The sequence below is a fragment of the Orcinus orca genome, chromosome 13 (assembly GCF_937001465.1).
Source record: "Orcinus orca chromosome 13, mOrcOrc1.1, whole genome shotgun sequence".
Classification (NCBI taxonomy): Eukaryota; Metazoa; Chordata; class Mammalia; order Artiodactyla; family Delphinidae; genus Orcinus; species Orcinus orca.
This window is the reverse complement of record NC_064571.1, coordinates 9,435,665-9,455,316: the sequence shown is the minus strand read 5'-3', so window position 1 is coordinate 9,455,316 and position 19,652 is coordinate 9,435,665. Positions and strand designations below refer to the sequence as shown.

Sequence of the window (19,652 nt, the reverse complement as noted above, 5' to 3'; positions counted from 1 at the left end):
CGCTTCCGGGTCGTGCGCCGGGAAGTGCTGGTGGGGCATATCTCCGGGGTATGCGCTCCGGTTTTCTGCGACCGTGTGGGCTCGGTGGGCGGGACCGGCAAATCCCGGGACTCTCGAAAGACGGTTCCGGACCAGTACTCTCCCTATCTCGGGTTCCGGCCTTCGTCCCGCAGGACTCCTCACATCTTACGCCTGCTTAGCCCGCTATCCTGTCCCACGCGCTTCTTCCCCTGGTAACAGTCCTGTGAGCTCTGCAGGCAAGGAGGGGCTAATGAGCCCCATTTCCGGCTGAGGAAACTCAAGCACCTTGCGAGGGACTGAACTATGTTGTGTGTGTGTTTCTGGTATCTGGTATCTTCCTTTGGGTTTTTCCTCTATATTAAACAATTGAAAAAAAGCACTGTTCCCCCCTCATCCCATCTAAAACCCGTGCCTCCGAAACCCTCGTTCTGGGCATCCGGGAAACCCCATTTTGCTCCCAAAACGCTTGTCACATTCCACAGCAGGGCCCTCTCCACCGCCCAAGGAACAACAGGGGGCCAACTCCTTGAAGACAGTGATTTAATTTCCTCTCCAACAACAAAGCCCCCCAGGGCCAGAAGGCACCCCTGCCCTCCCCCAATCAACCAGTTCTGCTCTGTGGAATGGCAACGAATAGCTGAATGGTTACCTCATTTAGAGCCTGCTTGCTTTCTTTTTTTTTTTTTTTTGCGGCACGCGGGCCTCTCACTGTTGTGGCCTCTCCCGTTGCGGGGCACAGGCTCCGGACGCGCAGGCTCAGCGGCCATGGCTCACGGGCCCAGCCGCTCCGCGGCATGTGGGATCTTCCCGGACCGGGGCACGAACCCGTGTCCCCTGTATCGGCAGGCGGATTCTCAACCACTGCGCCACCAGGTAAGCCCGCTTTTTTCTTTTTTTAAATATATTTATTTATTTATTTTTGACTGTGTTGGGTCTTCATTGCTGCGCGCAGGCTTTTCTCTAATTGTGGCGAGCGGGAGCTACTCTTCGTTGCGGTGCGCGGGCTTCTCATTGCGGTGGCTTCTCTTGTTGCGGAGCACGGGCTCTAGGCGTCGGGGCTTCAGTAGTTGTGGCTCGCGGGCTCTAGAGTACAGCCTCAGTAGTTGTGGCGCACAGGCTTAGTTGCTCCGCAGCATGTGGAATCTTTCCGGACCAGGGCTCGAACCCGTGTCCCCTTACACTGGCAGGCGGATTCTTTAACCACTGTGCCACGAGGGAAGTCCAGTCTGTTTGCTTTTGAAAGATGAATGAAGGGAAGCTAAAGGAATTCATCCTCAATAGCCGTCTACTGGGGCAAATTTGACCTGTGTGGGTATTTTGCTTGACTCATTATTGGTGCCTTATTAAAAAATTGGGATAGTTCACACAATCTGGATTTCCAGCATCTAGGAAAGAATCAGAATTCTAGCCACATGAGACACACGTTCCTACGTGGCTGCTTGCCCAGGGCTTCTCAGCAACTGCCACCCTTAGAGGATGTGTATGCGCCTCCCACCGCACCTGTTTTCTTACTTGAAGCCCTCACTCCTTGGTGTTAGCTGCCTGGCCCCTGTAGGCATGGAGTTTGCAACCCTGACCGCGTTTTTGTACATCTAACTGGGCCTTCCAAGGCACAGTCAAGTCCTTTGATGGCTCTGCTCCTCAGCAGCTGTGTGACTTTGAGTAGCTACCTTGTCTCTTAAAGAGAGTGTCATTTTGCCATCCTTAAAATTGAGGCAATGAAACTTTCTTCTGAGGACTTTTATGATTAAATGAGGTGGTGTGATTAAAAGCACATACAAAGTGCCTGGCTCAAGGTGGGGGCTCACTGAAGATTATTTAAATCTGAATCCTCAGGACTGACTTTCATTCCGTGGCCATGCTGTGGATCACACAGATGACACAAAAGGGTCTGAAAAGTATTTTAGGGATTCTGCTCTGCATTTAGATAGAAGTGGTACTCAGGTTCACAGTTGAGCCTGGGCCACTGGCAAATCTGTGAAGCAGGGGAAAAAGGAAAATTCCCCATCTTCCCTTTTCCTGTCTAAGCAAGCTCTAGCAAATATAATTTTCCAGTTAGTAATTTAGATGGATTTGGACATCAGAACTGGAAGGAGCTTTGGAGATGGAGTAGTTCAGCTTCCCACATGAGGAGGCTGCAGCCAAAAGAGGATTGTCACACTGAAACAGGAAGAAAAATATTGTGACTTAGAAAACAAGATGCAAACTGTGCTTCCTCACTCTAGGGAAGGGGCAGTGTTTACGTCAGAGATGGGAGTTCTTCTGTTGGGGGAAACGCTTGGGAAAACTTCATAGGCCTTTTTATTAGAAAGGGTGAGGCTGGGGAGTTTTGGTGAAGGTAAGTCAAGGAGAGAATTAAAGTGCCCTTCATCAGAAAAGGAGGAGTGGGGGTTGGAGGCTGACATGTAGAGAGGGCAAGAGAAAGGTATCCAGGGAATGGGAGAAAATATTTGCAAACGAAGCAACTGACAAAGGATTAATCTCCAAAATATACAAGCAGCTTATGCGGCTCAATATTAAAAAAACAAACAACCCAATCTGAAAATGGACAGAAGACCTAAATAGACACTTCTCCAAAGAAGATATACAGATTGCCAAGAAACACATGAAAAGATGCTCAACATCTCTAATCATTAGAGAAATGCAAATCGAAACTACAATGAGATATCATCTCACACTGGTCAGAATGGCCATCATCAAAAAATCTACAAACAATAAATGCTGGAGAAGGTGTGGAGAAAAGGGAACCCTCCTGCACTGTTGGTGGGAATGTAAATTTATACAGCCACTGTGGAGAACAGTATGGAGGTTCCTTAAACTAAAAATAGAACTACCATATGACCCAGCAATCCCACTACTGGGCATATACCCTGAGAAAACCATAATTCAAAAAGAGTCATGTACCACAATGTTCACTGAAACACCATTTACAATAGCCAGGACATGGAAGCAACCTAAGTGTCCATCCACAGGTGAATGGATAAAGAAAATGTGGCACATATATACAATGGAATATTACTCAGCCATAAAAAGAAACGAAACTGAGTTATTTGTAGTGAGGTGGATGGACCTAGAGTCTGTCATACAGAGTGAAGTAAGTCAGAAAGAGAAAAACAAATACCGTATGCTAACACATATATATAGAATCTATAAAAAAAGAAAAGGTTCAGGACAGGAATAAAGACGCAGACGTAGAGAATGGACTTGAGGACACGGGGAGGGGGAAGGGTAAGCTGGGACGAAGTGAGAGAGTGCATTAACATATATACACACTACCAAATGTAAAATAGCTAGTGGGAAGCAGCTGCATAGCACAGGGAGATCAGCTCAGTGCTTTGCGACCACCTAGAGGTGTGGGATAAGGAGGGTGAGGGAGACGCAAGAGGAAGGGGATATGGGGATATACGTATACATAGAGCTGATTCACTTTGTTATACAGCAGAAACTAACACAACATTGTAAAGTAATGTTAAAGGAAAAAAGAAAAAAAAAAAAAGAAAGGTATCCAGGAAGCAAGAGAGCCCAGGAAGATGACAATTAGCCAGGACCTAAAGGAGTCACAAACAAGGAAAAATTTACCATCACAGAAACTGGCTGATGCACTTTTAGGCAGTGATATCTAAATTGTTTTTCTAAGTTGCTGCCTATATGAACTTTTAAAGATTCTCCATTCATTTACTCAAATCCTGAGTAGGAGTTTGCCACACACTAATGTGTTTGTGGTACTCTAGGGCATGAAGGAATGGAGGTGGTATCCAGGGAAAGTTGAAATGGAGTGGGAAGAGCTAGGTTATAGAAGACAAGACTCAAAGCTGAGAGAGAATTCAGTGAAAACAAGGAATTGGTACAAGAGGTAAGGGGGGCAGGGAATGTGTCCCTGAGAATTCCCAGCCCCCTGGCAGTGGGGAAAAGCTGTTGTCCTCATAACATGTAGAATGACGCTTGATCCAATGTGTTGTAAATTTGAAAGAGAGATAAGCACATAGCTCAATGGAATAGAATCAAGAATCCAAAAATAAAATAAACCCCTGCATTTATGGGCAATTGATTTTTTTTTTTTTTTTTTTTTTTGTATTTTGGTCACGCCATGCCATTTGGCACATGGGATGGTTCCCCAACCAGTGATCAAACCCGGGCCTCCACAGTGAAAGTGCTGAATCCTAACCACTAGGCTACCAGGGAACTCCCTGGGCAATTGATTTTTGACAAGGGTACCAAGACAGTGTGATGAGAAAAGTTTTTTTACCAAATGGTTTTAGGACAACTGGATATTCACATGCAAAAGGATGAATTTATACCCCCTTTTGTTGAACCCAAGTTTGTGTGCCTGATGCACAGTAAGGTCAAACAAACCAAAATGTTGGAGTTTGGAGCAGAGAAAGTTTTATTGCAAGGGCCAAGCAAGGAGAAGGGGTGGCTAGTGCTCAAAAGACCCGAACTCCTAGATAGTTTTCAGGGAAGAGTTTTTAAAGGCAAAATTTGTGGTTAGGGCTGCAGAGTGTGTGACTTTCTTCTGATTGCCTGGTGGTGAGGTAACAGGGCGGTGCTCCAGGAATCTTGTCCTCAGCCTGAAGTTACCATCCTCCACCTGGGTGGGGGCCTTAGTTTCTGCAGAAGAACTCAAAGATATATTGTTTTATTTATTTGTTTGTTTATTTATTATTTTATTTATTTTGGCCACGCTGGGTCTTAGTTGTGGCATGCAGGATCTTTAGTTGTGGCACGTGGACTCTTAGTTGCAGCATGCAGACTTCTCAGGTGCGGCATGCAGACTCTTAGTTGAAGCATGCATGCAGGATCTAGTTCCCCAACCAGGGATCGAACCTGGGCCCCCTGCATTAGGAGCGCAGAGTCTTACCCATTGGACCACCAGGGAAGTTCCAATGTATTGTTATGTATATCCCTTGAGGAGGAACTAGGACTCTGCTTTACTGCTGTACTATTGTTCCTTTTTTAAAAATAAATTAATTTATTTATTTTTGGCTGTGTTGGGTCTTCGTTGCTGTGTGTGGGCTTATCTCTAGTTGTGGGGAGCGGCAGCTACACTTCCGTTGCAGTACGCAGGCTTCTCATTGCGGTGGCTTCTCTTGTTGCGGAGCACAGACTCTAGGTGCACAGATTTCAGTAGTTGTGGCACGTGGGCTCAGCAGCTGTGGCTCACGGGCTCTAGAGCACAGACTCAGTAGTTGTGGCGCACGGTCTTAGTTGCTCCACGGCATGTGGGATCTTCCCGGACCAGGGCTCAAACCCGTGTCCCCTGCACTGGCAGGCAGATTCTTAACCACTGTGCCACCGGGGAAGCCCACTATTGTTTCTTGACTGGTTTTCCTTTGGTTCTGCATTCCCTCCCTTTCCTAATTAGTAACTGTTTGCATCTGCATTTTGGAACTCAGGGAAAGTCTAGGAGGCTGAAGCCTTTTTCCTACAAATAAGAAACAGGAGACATGTAAAGGCTTTTGTACCTGGGAGGGCCCCACAGGGTCCTGCTCAGTTGCACTACTCCCTCATATCATACACAAACATTAATTCAAAATGGATCAGACCTAGATGTAAGAGCTAAAACTGTAAAATTATTACAAGACATAGGTGTTAATCTTCATGACCTTGAGTTAGGCAATGATTTCTTAGATATGATGCCAAAAGAACAAGCAGCAAAAGAAAAAATTGATAAATTAGACTTCATCAAAATTGAAAATGTTTGGGCTTCCCTGGTGGCGCAGTGGTTGAGAGTCCGCCTGCCGATGCAGGGGACACGGGTTCGTGCTCCGGTCCGGGAGGATCCCACGTGCCGCGGAGCGGCTGAGCCCGTGAGCCATGGCCGCTGAGCCTGCGCTCCGCAACGGGAGAGGCCACAACAGTGAGAGGCCCGCGTACCGCAAAAAAAAAAAAAAAAAAAGCGGAATGCAGTCAGTGCCACAAGGGGGCATTGGAAGATCAGAGAGCTCACTTCTAATTTAGGAGACTGGCTGAGGCTTTGCAGTTGTGATGTAAAAAGGCCGACCAGGATTTCAGCAGAGGCAGGGAGCGGAGGAGATTTCAGGGGGACACAGAAAAAGCAAAAGTATAAATGTGGAAAGACAAAGGCAAGTCCCAGGAACTGTTAAGAGTTCAATTCAGCTGAGTGCAAGGCAAATGTAAGGAATGGAACAATGTGACATAATTTGAGTAGATATAACTTAGAATCCCTTGAAAAAATAATGTCATTGTAAAGAGATTTTGCTTTATCATAGGAGACAATAGTAAGTGTTAGCAAGTTTCTGGTTTGGGAGGTTTTATTTCTTGCAGCTTTATAGCGGGTGTTTGATTAGAGGGACCAACATTTAGATTACGCAAAGGCAAAAAACTACTATTGATCATGTGGCAAGCATTTGCAAAGTACTTTATTTTTTTTTAATTAATTAATTAATTAATTTGGCTGCACCGGGTCTTAGTTGTGGCATGTGGGATCTAGTTCCCCCCAGGGTCTTACCCACCAGGGAAGTCCCTGCAAAATACTTTAGCACACGTAATCTCATTTAATTGCCATAAAGTTCTATGAAATATATTGATTTTTTTCCCATTTTACCAAGGAAGGAACTGAGGCCCATAGAAGATAACTGACTTGCCTGGCTTCATCTGCCTCAAAGCCGGGCCATCTCATTGCAGATCCTCTTTACAGGGGTTTCCTCACAGAGCTAGTTATGGAGAAAGTGATGCTGACAGTGCTAGGTAAGATGGATAGTGGGAGGGCTTCCCTGGTGGAGCAGTGGTTGAGAGTCCGCCTGCCGATGCAGGGGACACGAGTTCGTGCCCCGGTCCGGGAAGATTCCACATGCCACGGAGTGGCTGGACCCGTGAGCCATGACCGCTGAGCCTGCGCGTCCGGAGCCTGTGCTCCACGACGGGAGAGGCCACAACAGTGAGAGGCCTGCGTACAGCAAAAAAAAAAAAAAAAGATGGATAGTGGGAGAGTCAGCGGTGGGGGAACCAGAGACAGGGAGTAGAGCTGGGAGGCTATTGCAGGAGGTAGAGCAGGAGATTAGGTACACCTGATGGAAGGACCATGGGCAGGGGTTATGGAATGTTAGAAATGAGAGTGAAACACCAAGGGACTAGGTGATTGTCTTTGGTGTGTCCAGGAAGCCTTTAAGTTGCCTGAATTCTTGGGGCTGAGAAAGAGGAGTGCTGGGTCACCCAAAAGCCCTTTAAAGGTAACTTGCATATTGGATGGTGAAATGTCTCCTGACCTAGGATTGAACATGCACCTTATAGGGTTAGAGTGAGGCTAAATCAGATGACTCCAGGAAACACAATGTCCTACATCAAGAGGGAATCAGTAAATGATACTGCCCTCTTTACTTGCCTAGAACATCAGTTCACCCAGTAATGCATACTTTGAACTACTTTATTCATTCACTCACTTCTTCATGTAGCAAAATTTACTCTCTCCTATGTGCCAGTCACTATACTAGTTCCAGGACTGTACCAGGAAACCAGACAGAATTCATATATATATATATATATATATATATATATATATATATATATATGTATATGTATATATATATGATTTAAATATGTAGAGACAAAATTGATTTTCTAATTATTTCATCTGGTGCATGTTTCTAAAAAAGCTTTGTTCCCTTCCAGGCAGTTTGATGTAGTGATTAAAAGCATGGAGTCTTGGGACTTCACTGGCAATCCAGTGGTTAAGACTTCGCCTTCCAATGCAGGGGGTGCAGGTTCGATCCCTGGTCTGGGAGCTAAGATCCCCCATTCCTTGGGGCCAAAAAACCAAAACATAGAAGCAATATTGTAACAACTTCAATAAAGACTTTAAAAATGGTCCACATCAAAAAAAAAATTTTTTTTTAAAGCATGGAGTCTTGTGTCAGGCTGCCTGGGTTCGAATCCCAGGTTCACCCCTTACTAGCGGTGCAATCTTGGGTACGTTCTTTTTTTTTTTTTTTTTTTTTTGTTTGTTTTTTGTTTTTTGTTTTTTTGCGGTACGCGGGCTTCTCACCGCTGTGGCCTCTCCCGTTGCGGAGCACAGGCTCCGGAGGCACAGGCTCAGCGGCCATGGCTCACGGGCCCAGCCGCTCCGCGGCATGTGGGATCCTCCCGGACCGGGTCACGAACCCGTGTGCCCTGCATCGGCAGGCGGACTCTCAACCACTGCGCCACCAGGGAAGCCCGGGTACGTTCTTTTGTTTGGCCGCGCTTCGCGGCTTGGGAGATCTTAGTTCCCTGACCAGGGATCGAACCCGGGCCCCCTGCAGTGAAAGCACAAAGTCCTAACCGCTGGACTGCCAGGGAATTCCCTTGGGTAAGTTCTTAGTGACTCTGTGCCTCAGGTGCATCGTCTGTGTAACGGGGATAGTTTTACCTACTCCATAGGGCTGCTGGGCACCTAGAACTATGCCAGGAAATAGTGCTTGGAGACAGTGTGTGACTCAAACACAGGAAGACTGCCTCATTCTTTGCCATATCCTTCTTTTCTTATCCCAAATGGTCCTACCTGATGGCCCTTCCACACAGTGCACTGGGTTCTGAATGACCCTTGGCTCTTCCCCAAACTACAGCCCTCACAGAGATGGCAGTTTGCCGGCATCAAGTATATCCAGCGGCATGGCTGTAGGTTGGGCGGCTGTACCAGAATGCACTGTTGGGCTGAATATGTGGCCTCTCCAGGCGATTGACTTGAAGGGACTGAGAATTCATTTTTGTCTGCAGATTGCCATATGCTCATTTAAAAATGAAATAATGTCATAACTATATAGAAATGTTGACCCCCTGCAAAGGCAGTCACGTGTTAAGGCATGGCTCATACTGGCTCCTTGATAGAACCAATCAGGCAGCTGGTGGCTTGCAGTTTCAAGGACTGGTTTCTATCACAGACGGAGGACAGACTTGTGACCGGCTGAATCTCCTACTGGGCAGATCCTCTCTCAGGCTCCCCGATTCCTACCGTGCTATTCCCTCCAATTTCTATGGCAGAGTGGAGCCTTTAAAGAAAAAAACCATACTTGCATTGCATCTTACTGCAGTCCTGCCCACCTTTCTCTCTGGGCACCAATTTGATTTCATCTTGGCAGCTCCAAGCCCCCAGCCCAGACTGCCGGTTTGGATGAACTCCAGATCCCAAGCCCTAATAATATTTTCCTGAGGCACCATAGTCTTCCCAACTGTGTATCAAACCAACTTTTTTTTTTTTTTTCCTGTGGCACCGCACAGCTTGTGGGATATTAGTTCCCTGACCAGGGACTGACCCTGGGCCCTCAACAGTGAAAGCGTGGAGTCCTAACCACTGAACTTCCTGTAGAACTCCCTGCAGCCAACTTTTTAATAAGCCAACAAGCATGGACACAATACCTGCCACGTACTCGTGACTGTGCCCGTTGTGAGGAGGATCACCAAGTGTAAGCCCTTCTCAGAGGCAGGCACAGCTGAGGGCAGGCTTAGGGAAGGCTTGGAGTACTAATTCCTGCCAGAGACCAAGGTGCCAAGGAAATAGGAAAAGAGATCATACACCTATGTGCCCAGCACCCTAGAACCTCAGAAACCCCATGGGGGGCCTCCAGTGGTTCCTCCCACTCCCCCCACCAGAAGTAACCACTTTCCTGACTTTTATGTGAGCCCTTCTTTATACATTTACTACTTGTATATGATCTGTAATCAATATATTGCTCAGGGGGCTTCCCTGGTGGTGCCGTGGTTTAAGAATCTGCCTGCCAATGCAGGGGACAAGGGCTCGAGCGCTGGTCCGGGAAGATCCCACCTGTCGCGGGGCAACTAAGCCCGTGTGCCACAACTAGTGAGCCCGCGTGCCACAACTAGTGAGCCCGCGTGCCACAACTACTGAAGCCCGCACAACTAGAGTCCATGCTCCGCAACAAGAGAAGCCACCACCATGAGGAGCCCTTGCACTGCAATGAAGAGTAGCCCCCGCTCGCCGCAGCTGGAGAAAGCCCGTGTGCAGCAACGAAGACCCAAAGCAGCCAAAAAATAAAATAAATAACTTTATTTTTAAAATATATATATTGCTCAGTTTTGAGAAAACGGGTAGCAAGCACAAACCCAGCTGTGCAAAGAAAGGGCAATGTGGTTCCAATAGATGGAGGCACCAGGAGAAGGTCAGATGAGGCAGAATGTCTGCATAAGAGGCTGGCCTCAGCTTCCCTGGGCGTCTACCAAGCGGGCGAGGCCACAAGGAGGCCTGGAAGCACAGGCAGTTGGGCAGCCAGCAAGGTGGTGGTTTCAGCTTCTTGAAAAGGGGTACAGGGAATTCCCTGGCAGTCCAGTGGTTAGGACTCCGTGCTTCTACTGCAGGGGGCCTGGGTTCGACCCCTGGCCTGGGAACTAAGATCCCACAAGCTCTGCAGCCAAAAAAAATGAAAAAATAAAAGGTATGAAACTAATACTCAACACAGCATATAGTAGGTGAAGTGCTCAAAGACTGGTAGAATTCAACAAAAAAAAAAGAAAGAAAAGGGATACATGGGAGGTTGTGTTTTCTTTTTAAACCTTGTATGGCTAAAACCCTCTTTATTCCTACTCTCTTGTTTGGTAATTTGCCTGAGCATAAAATTCTAGACTTGGAAACCATTTTCCTTCAGAACTTTGAAGGCATTGTTCTTTCATCTCTTTGCTTCTAATGCTGTGCTGAGAAGTCTGACACCATTCTTTCTGATCCTGTGTATGTGACCTGTTTCTGTCCAGAAACTTGTAGAATCCTCTGTTTGTCCTGAGGGTTCTGAAGATACCTTGGTGTGGGTTTATTTTCATCCATGTGCTGGGCACTCAGCTTCAATCTGAAAACTCATGTCCTCCAGTTATGGGTACTTGTTTCATTATTTCTTTGCTGAGATTTCCTCCTTTCCTTTTTCCCTGTTCTTTCTGGGACACCAAATTGTCATATGTTGGACCTACTTGGCTGACCCTTGTAATTTTTCTCTACTCTTTTCCAGCCCTTTGCATGTTCACTCTAACTTGGGGAGGTTTCTTTGGTTTTATCGTTCAGTCTCTCTATGGAGTTTTTCATTTCTATTATCAAGTTTTTAATTTCCAAAAAATCCTTTTGGATTCTAATTTGTTTTTAATTGAATATAGTTGATTTACAATGTTGTGTTATTTCAGGTGCATAGCAAAGTGATTCAGTTATGTATACACATATATACATATATATTCTTTTCCAGATTCTGTTCCATTACAGGTTATTACAGGATATTGAATATAGTGCCCTGTGTTATACAGTAGGTCCTTGCTGCTTATCTGTTTTAGTGTGTATCTGTTAATTCCAAACTCCTAATTTATCCCTCCCTCCCCAGGACTCTAATTTTTTAAAGGGTATCTTGTTCTAGTTTCATAGATAAAATGTCTTCTCGTAAATCTTTGAGGGTATTAATGAGAGTTCTTTCATGAAGCATTCTTCTCACTGCTTTGTAATGAATTCAGAATTAATTGAAATATGTCATAGTGGTTTAGTTAATTACATTAATCTATAGAATATGATATTACAATGATTACATTTATAGAAAAGACTAATAACATAGGATTATCATGATACATCTTAGAGCAGAAACAGCAAGTTAGTACCACAGTATTATATATTATTTTCCCCATGTTTTATATATTATGAAAAATTTTAGTCATACCAAAAAACTGAAAGAATTTTATGATGAACACTACCTCAATTCTAACATTAACATTTTACTATACTTGCTTTATTGTACATCTATCCAACCCTCTATCCATCCATCAATCCACCTTATTTTTTGATGCATTTTGAAGTAAATTACAGGCACCAGTATACTTTCCCCTAAATACTTTAGCATGAACATCATTAACAATATTTCAATATTTGCTTACAGTTTTTTGTTCATTTGAAATAGAATTTACATGTAATGAAATGCACGGACCTTAAGTGTAAAATTCTCAGTGTTTTGACAAACTCATAAATTTGTGTAAACTCAACCCCCCACCAAGGTATAGAACATTATCATTACCCCAGAAAGTTCCCTCATGCCCTTAATCAATCGCTGTCCCTAGGGGGATTCACTGTTATGATTTTTTTCTACTGTAGGTTAGTTTTACCTGTTATAGTATTTCAGGTTTTTTTTTTTTTAATTAATTAATTTATTTTGGCTGTGCCGTGTCTTAGTCGTGGCACAGGGGATCTTCGTTGTCGCATGGGGGGATCTTTTAGCTGCAGCATGCAGACTCTTAGCTGTGGCATGCATGTGGGATCTAGTTCCCTCACCAGGGATCGAATCTGGGCCCCCTGTATTGGGAGTGCAGAGTCTTACCCACTGGACCACCAGGGAAGTCCCAGTATTTGTTTTAAAAAAAGAAGAGAAAAAGAAAATTTATGTTAACATGCATATTGTTCTACCATATGCCAGGCATTGTTCTAAAGTGCTTTAGAAATATTAACTCACTTACTTATATCAATACTTTGAGCAAGGTAGTAGTATTTTCTCCATTTTACAGATAAAGAAAACTGAGATGTAAAGTGGCCAAATAGCTTAGCCAAGGCCTCACGACTGAAGAATGGGGGTAGGGCCAGCCCTACAGCCACACTGTTAACGACACTTCGGCCTCTGTGTGAACATCCTTCAGACCTATGTCAACTTCAAAACGCTTACAGCAGTTATCTTGGGTGGTAGGGTTGTGGGTGATTTTTATTTTCTTCCTTTTGCTTACCTGTATTTTCTAAGATTTCTTCAATGAACACATATTACACTTCTTGCTTGTATACCTAAAACTCCAAAAGTTATTTTAAAATATTCCTGATATGGCCCAACACTACTCTTTTCTAAGTCATGACACCCCTCTCACCCGATTTCTCTTCACACTCACAGCCAAACCCTTGAATATCGCCAAGCTGAAGTATGGTCACATTCTGCATCACAGTGTGTCTTCCCAAGGTTCACTTTTGTGTGATATTCATGTGATCGATCATTTCAACCAACAGACATGCAAACATCCAGTGTCATGTGAGAACCATGTCTGTTAGTTGACAGATGTCACCATGGGTGGGTGAGAGGCAGGAAGTGACTAATTCAGTGTGGTTTCTGAATGTTTGCTCTTCTTAAAATGAAGCATAGAGCAAGAGGGAGGAAGTATGGGGATATATGGATATGTATAGCTGATTCACTTCGTTATACAGCAGAAACTAACACACCATTGTAAAGCAATTATACTCCAATAAAGATGTTAAAAATAAATAAATAAAGTCACAACTTCTACCTGAAATAAATAAATAAAAACTAAAATGAAGCATAGAATTTCTCTAAAGTGTAACATGTTTGCTTAAGATGTGTTCTGCATTTTGAAATTGATACTTTAAAGTGTTAATATAAATTCATTTTTCTTTTTTAAAATTTTATTTTGAAGTAATTTCAAACTTAAATGTACCTTTATTCACATTAAGCAATTATTAATATTTTGCCACATTTGTTTTTACTATTTTCTATATGTTTCCTTCTGAAATAACTTAAAGTTGCATACATCATGCCCCTTTAATCCTTCATACAGCAGTGTGGATTTCTTAAGACTAAGGACATTTTCTTACCTATCCATTTTCTCACCTAACAGTAATGCAATACTATCGCCATATTCTAATTTTGACAGTTATCTCAATAATGTCTTTTATAGCACTTTTTCAGCTTCCAATATCCAATGCAGAATTATACATCTCACTAATTGTCTTATCTCTTTAGTTTTCTTAAATCTGGAGCTATTCCTCTCTCAGCATTTTTTTTTTTTTTTTGGCTGCACCATACAGCTTTCAGGATCTTAGTTCCCCAATCTGGGATGGAACCCGTGCCCCCTGCAGTGGAAGCTCAGAGTCCTAACCACTGGATAGCCAGGGAATTCCCTTTTTTGTCTTTCTTGACACTGTCATTTTGAAGGGTAAACACCAGTTATTTTGTAAAATATATTTATATTTGATTTTATGTTTCCCCACAGTACGGGTTATACAAGTTATGCACTTTTGGCAAGAATATTATGTGGGCGATATTTTGTCCTTTCTATGTCCCAGGAAGCACATCATGGTGATGTTAATTTTGATCTCTTGACAGATCTCTCTGCTGTGAAGCTACTATTTTTCCTTTTGTAATTAATAATCAATTTGTGGGGAGATAGAATGTCTTTGAGCAGTATTTACTTGATAAAAATGTTTATGCATTTTTTGAATGTTTGTTTTATTCAAAGGCTTAAATATTTAAGAAATGTATAAATGACTGAAAATCTACGAAAGAACTCTAAAAAACTTCGGGAAAATGCTAATGAAACACGAGAAGAAAAAGTAAGTAGATCAGAATATGGAAAGAAAACTCTGTAATGATGAAGAACAGAACATTAGAAAAGAGAAGTATGGTAATTAGCAAACTGGGAGCAAGATGGGAGAACAAACCGGAAATATGTGTGTATAGGTGAGATCCTTGCTGAGGACTTAGATCCTGTTCTCATACCTTTCATTGTATCTGATCCAAACATACTTTCCATGGTTATAAAATATGCTCAAATAAATATTTTTGAACGAATGAACAATTCATCATGATAGACTTTGGACAGAATCTGCTTACATCTTGAAATCTCCATTTAATCATTAGCATCTATTTGTTGTACTCCCAGCAGTACAAGTGCTACATCTGAGAGGAGAGAGCCTGTTGTTTTTCTGAAGAAATATATGAGCAGTAAATAATGTGCAATGATATGCCATTCAGATGGATTAAGCAGGAGTGGTGCATTTTATGCACAGGTAGCAGCTCTTCTATTAATAATTCTCCTCCTCCACAGGGCATTCCTGGATGACTGAAAACAAGGAAGTAATTTTCGACTCCCCTTTACGTTCAGAAGCATCAACAACATACAAGTCTGTCCACACAGGCCTTGACTGCACAGCAAGCTTCAAAAAATGTTTGTCACCAGAGCAAGATAATTTTTGCAACTTGTGATAATAAGAAGCTGGTTTGATGAAAACCTTGCAGTTGTGAAAAAAATGATTTTTTGAAATTTGTGGTTGATAAAAATGGTTTCTCACATAGTTGTTTACTGTATCCCCGTTATCTTGCCTTGGTTTCCATGATCTACCACCCGTAGCCCCCAAACCAAATATTTTATTTAAGATCTAAATGTTTGTTTATTTGCTTCTCTAATTCTTGGCCATAGACCCAATTTCTGCATCATCCTGGTCAGGATTCTGTGTGGATCCTAGGCTTGCTTCCTGTAAGTTATCTCTAACTTCCAAACAGCCTATAAAAGCAAAAAGGTACGATCCCTACCCTACCCAAACACTCTCCTATTTTTCATGGCTGGAACACTGTATTATTTATTCAAACCTGTGTCATTCATTTATTCCATTCATTCATTCAAAAACACTTAGCTGTTGCACAACCAGAACTGAACTAGGTCTAATTTTAGTCTTTGCCCTTGAGGTTCTCAGAATTTCATTAGAGATACCAACAGATAACCAAGTCAGGAAGGTGTAGATTTCTGTGGTAAATGCCGTATTTTGTAATGTGAACACAGATGAGATATCAACACCCAGGAGGTGCAGGTGACTAATCCGTGAGCAAGGGCCTCTAAAATATATGGGGTTATTTAATCTGCACACTGACCTTAAAAGGAAAGGACTTTTATTGTCGTGTTTATCAGATGAGGAAGCTGAGGCTTTGGGAGGTTCAGAACTTTCCAGGCCCCGGATAACAGGTAGCGAGACATGGCTTAGAGACCCGGTCCCTGTGCTCTTTATCCTGCCAACCTGGAAGGATGGATCATTGCAAAGGAGGAGTTTTCTTCGCCCCCTCGGGGACTGGCAAGGGGACTCGCTGAGCTCCCAGCAATGTCCGGCTCCCGGGCGAGAGCTGGCGTCTGGATAGGGGGACCAGATCTACGCGAGGGCTCTCAGTCCTTCCGCCTCGTCTTTCCTTGGTTCTGCCCGCAGGCCTTCTGTTGACCTGGGTTTGCAACCTGAGACTCCTCATTTCCAGATCCGACTACAATGGTCTTCCTTTGGGGGCGCAGGTCCCTCGGAGGAGGGACCCGCCCCTGCTGTAGCAGCCGCCCAGAAGAAAGCACGCCTTTTTTATCCTGAAATGAAATTTGTCGTTAGTTAAAACGCTCGTCCGGGCTTCCCTGCTGGCGCAGTGATTAAGAATCCACCTGCCAATGCAGGGGACAAGGGTTCAAGCCCTGGTCTGGGAAGATCCCACATGCCGCGGAGCAACTAAGCCCGTGCGCCACAACTACTGAGCCTACGCTCTAGAGCACGCAAGCCACAACTACTGAACCCACGTGCCACAACTACTGAAGCCCGCGCGCCTAGAGCCCGTGCTCTGCAACAAGGGAAGCCACCGCAATGAGAAGCCCGCGCACAGCACCACCCAATGCAGCCAAAGATAAATAATTTTAAAAAAACAACCGCTCCTCACGGACAGTATTTAAACGAAGTGCTAACTGCAACACAATCAGAACTAGAAGGAAAGTAATTTACAACACCATAGTGAGAACTTCGACATGTCGCAGCCGAGGAAGATCGCCCGGAAGGCGCAGGGGCGAGCCGAGCTGCAGGGGTCGGGGTGGGAGCTGGCATTCCCGGGAAAGTCCGCGAAGGTTCCCCCGCAGAAGTACTCTGCTCGTTAGTGCAGTGCAGGAAAGTGATGGCTCAGACCCTCATTCACAGGCTCTCCACTTTCGGGAGGGTCGCGAGCTCCTTGCAACCATGCGCCCCATCACTGTGAGCCCCCAATCTCGCCCGCGGTGACCGATGTGTCCCGGAGGAGCGGACCCGGCTGAGAGCACGGAGATGGGGGGGCTTGGGCGTAGGAGGGTGCAGGCGCGGCTCCGGGTACAGTTGCCTCTGAGGGGCGAGGGGAGGGCGCTCGTGGAGCCCCAGAACTGACCGGGAGGAGGAAGCCCCTTTCCCAGGTCTCCGGAACTGGGAGAACGCCGCTCAGGCACAAATCAGGTGCTGGGTTACACATGCCAGCTTGGGCGCACCTGTTTCTTTAGAAACCGCATTTTGAGCTCCATTCGAGTAAGACACACCAGAGCCCATTCATTCATGATTTGGGCATTGTCTGAATGTTATCTTTATATTGTGAAAATAGTACCTGCTCATTGTTAAACAGTTCAAAAGCATAGAAAGAGGTAAAAGTCACCCGTAATCAATCCCTACGCCCTTAGAAGATCACTGTAGATATTTTGGAATTCACCCTTTGAAACTTTTTTCCTAAGCATATTTCCTAGGTAGTATATACACACAACACGTAACACAGTGGTATTAAACCATAGCATGCTTTTCTAACCGGCCTTCCCCCCCACACACACTTAATATATTATGGTCTATTTTCCATGTTGATGTAGATTTACACATTCTATTTTTTATATATACAGTATATTTGTATGTTTTTATAGGTGTGTGATGACCAAAACATGAGTGTAAGATTTATGTAGTATTATTTTTGGTAAACATACTGGAAATACGTGGGTGCCCCACAAGACTCTTTTACGAAAACTTTATGGTTTGTGTATCATTTTAAAATATCTTCACAGACCTATGGCTCAGCTTATCCCAATGATCATAATTATCTTTTCACAAATAATCTGCTATCCACTCTAGCAGTGGGAGTCTTCTCTGTGTGGCCTCTTTCCACCTTCTATAACATCACCCGAGACAGGCTAATAGTGGCTCCCTCTCTTTTTTTTTAAATTAATTAATTTTATTTATTTATTTTTGGATCTGTTGGGTCTTCATTGCTGTGCGCGGGCTTTCTCTAGTTGCGGCAAGCGGGGGCTACTCTTCCTTGCTCTGCACAGGCTTCTCATTTCGGTGGCTTCCCTTGTTGCGGAGCATGGGCTCTAGGCTCATGGGCTTTGGTAGTTGCAGCACACGGGCTCAGTAGTTGTGGCACATGGGCTTAGTTGCTCCGCGGCATGTGGGATCTTCCCGGACCAGGGATCAAACCCGTGTTCCCTGCATTGGCAGGCAGATTCTTAACCACTGCACCACCAGGGAAGTCCCTCAACTCTGAAATATTTTTGCCTCTAGTTGTCCCATGCAGACTATTCATAAAATCTACTTCTTCAGTAACTACAAACTCTGCTTTGGTTTCTTGAATAAACAGCAACAACTGAACAGTATTGGTAACATCTGTAGATTCATCAAGCCTAGGAAAACCATTCAAAACTGTTTGCCATGTTTTTTAATTGATGACTGATATTTCTCCCAATGTTCTCAAGTCTTTGAGCAACCGTTCTCCCCAAAAGGCTAATAGTCTTCAACAAATTTTAGGTTTTGCAGACCAGGAGGCAGAATCAAGTAATTATGTAGGTACTTACTTTCCACATATTTATTTTTTTGTGATGAAAATAAATTTATTTTTGGGGAAAACGACCATATTTGTTAAATGAGTGACCGCTGCTGTAGTTTACTCATGTGTCATTTGTGTACAATCACCAATTAGGGTGAATGACAAGGTGTCCGAATGACTTGGTTTCCTATTAATCCACTCACTAAGCCAACTTCATGTTGAAGAAGAAAAATCACCAAAAACAGACCAAGAAATGTCCACTGCTAGAGGGCTTTTTGTTTATTTAAGTGTAATCTTTCAATGGATTAGTAGTTCTCTAGCTTGGAGTCTCTAATTTGATATAGCAACCAACTTAATTTCTGTGCAGACCATGAATTAGCAAATGTCTTCTAACCCGACAATCACTTTAAAAGCAAACCCTTAGTTGATCATGAAAACACACCTTTAAACACATGGCTCTAAACACCATTGTTTTGCCCACTCTGAAATGTATTTTTTTCATCCTGACACTGTCATGTCATAACTTTTAAAATGATAATCTCATTATTATTGCTCAATTGCACTGATGCTTAGTAGGAGTAGCCTGTGGTCTATTCTTTATCATGCAAGTTTATAAAAAAGTAAGTTTGGAACTTCAATCATGGTCAGCCAGAAGACGGTCTTTCTTTCCCCCTCCACAATTAAATACATCAGTATTTTTGGAAGTACTGTCCAAATTGTTTGACGTCCCCTCTGCATTGACCCTGGATAAGGAAGCGTGAAACTTGATTGTCTTTCAGCAGAAGGACTTTAATTGGTAATTATGGAGAGATCATTACTTCCTTTTCTCCTTGGATAGCTGACACAGGACAGGAAGGAAGGTTGGGGTTCTTTCTGAGACTCTAAAGATCCTTTTCAAAAAGCCCATTCCATTCGCATTTCTTAGCGAATAAGCTCATCCGGTCGCCACACTTTATAAAGTTCTCTTTTACACACCCATCTTATCACCTGAGTCATCCGGTAGATTTAGGATTCTTATTCCCAAGCAGCTAGTAAGGCCTCAGGCCAGGTCTTTGGGTGCTGTTTTTTTCATGAGAGTCACTTTGATAGGAGAAAGGGATTGGGGAAAGACACCTGAGTCTGGTGAGGCACATTAAGGATGCTGACCACACACCTCACCTGCTGTACTGAGACAGAGGGGACCTGGGATCCTTTGCTGCAGTGCTTGCACCTGCAAACATTTCCTCCGCAACAGAATACAAAGAAACTATAAGGAACTAAAAATGACTACATGCATGTGGCACTTGAGGCAAATTATAAACAAGCTACAAAAAGACCAAAAACCCAACTGCC

At 43.8% G+C, this 19,652-nt stretch overlaps 1 long non-coding RNA gene and 1 other non-coding gene across 3 annotated transcripts; one reads left to right on the top strand and one right to left on the bottom strand.

Annotated features, from left to right (window-relative positions):
* Positions 1–5: 5 nt before the first annotated feature.
* LOC117195826 (uncharacterized) lies at positions 6–15,050 on the top strand. 2 transcript variants are annotated; one of them, XR_007471021.1, is made up of 4 exons: positions 6–30; positions 761–894; positions 14,218–14,311; positions 14,806–15,050. It is a non-coding gene; the product is annotated as an uncharacterized LOC117195826 (long non-coding RNA). The 2 variants fall into 2 exon arrangements; XR_004475677.2 differs by having other exon boundaries at positions 18–894.
* On the bottom strand, positions 4,825–4,897 carry TRNAR-CCU (transfer RNA arginine (anticodon CCU)). The gene has a single exon. It is a non-coding gene; the product is annotated as a tRNA-Arg (tRNA).
* Positions 15,051–19,652: the final 4,602 nt, after the last annotated feature.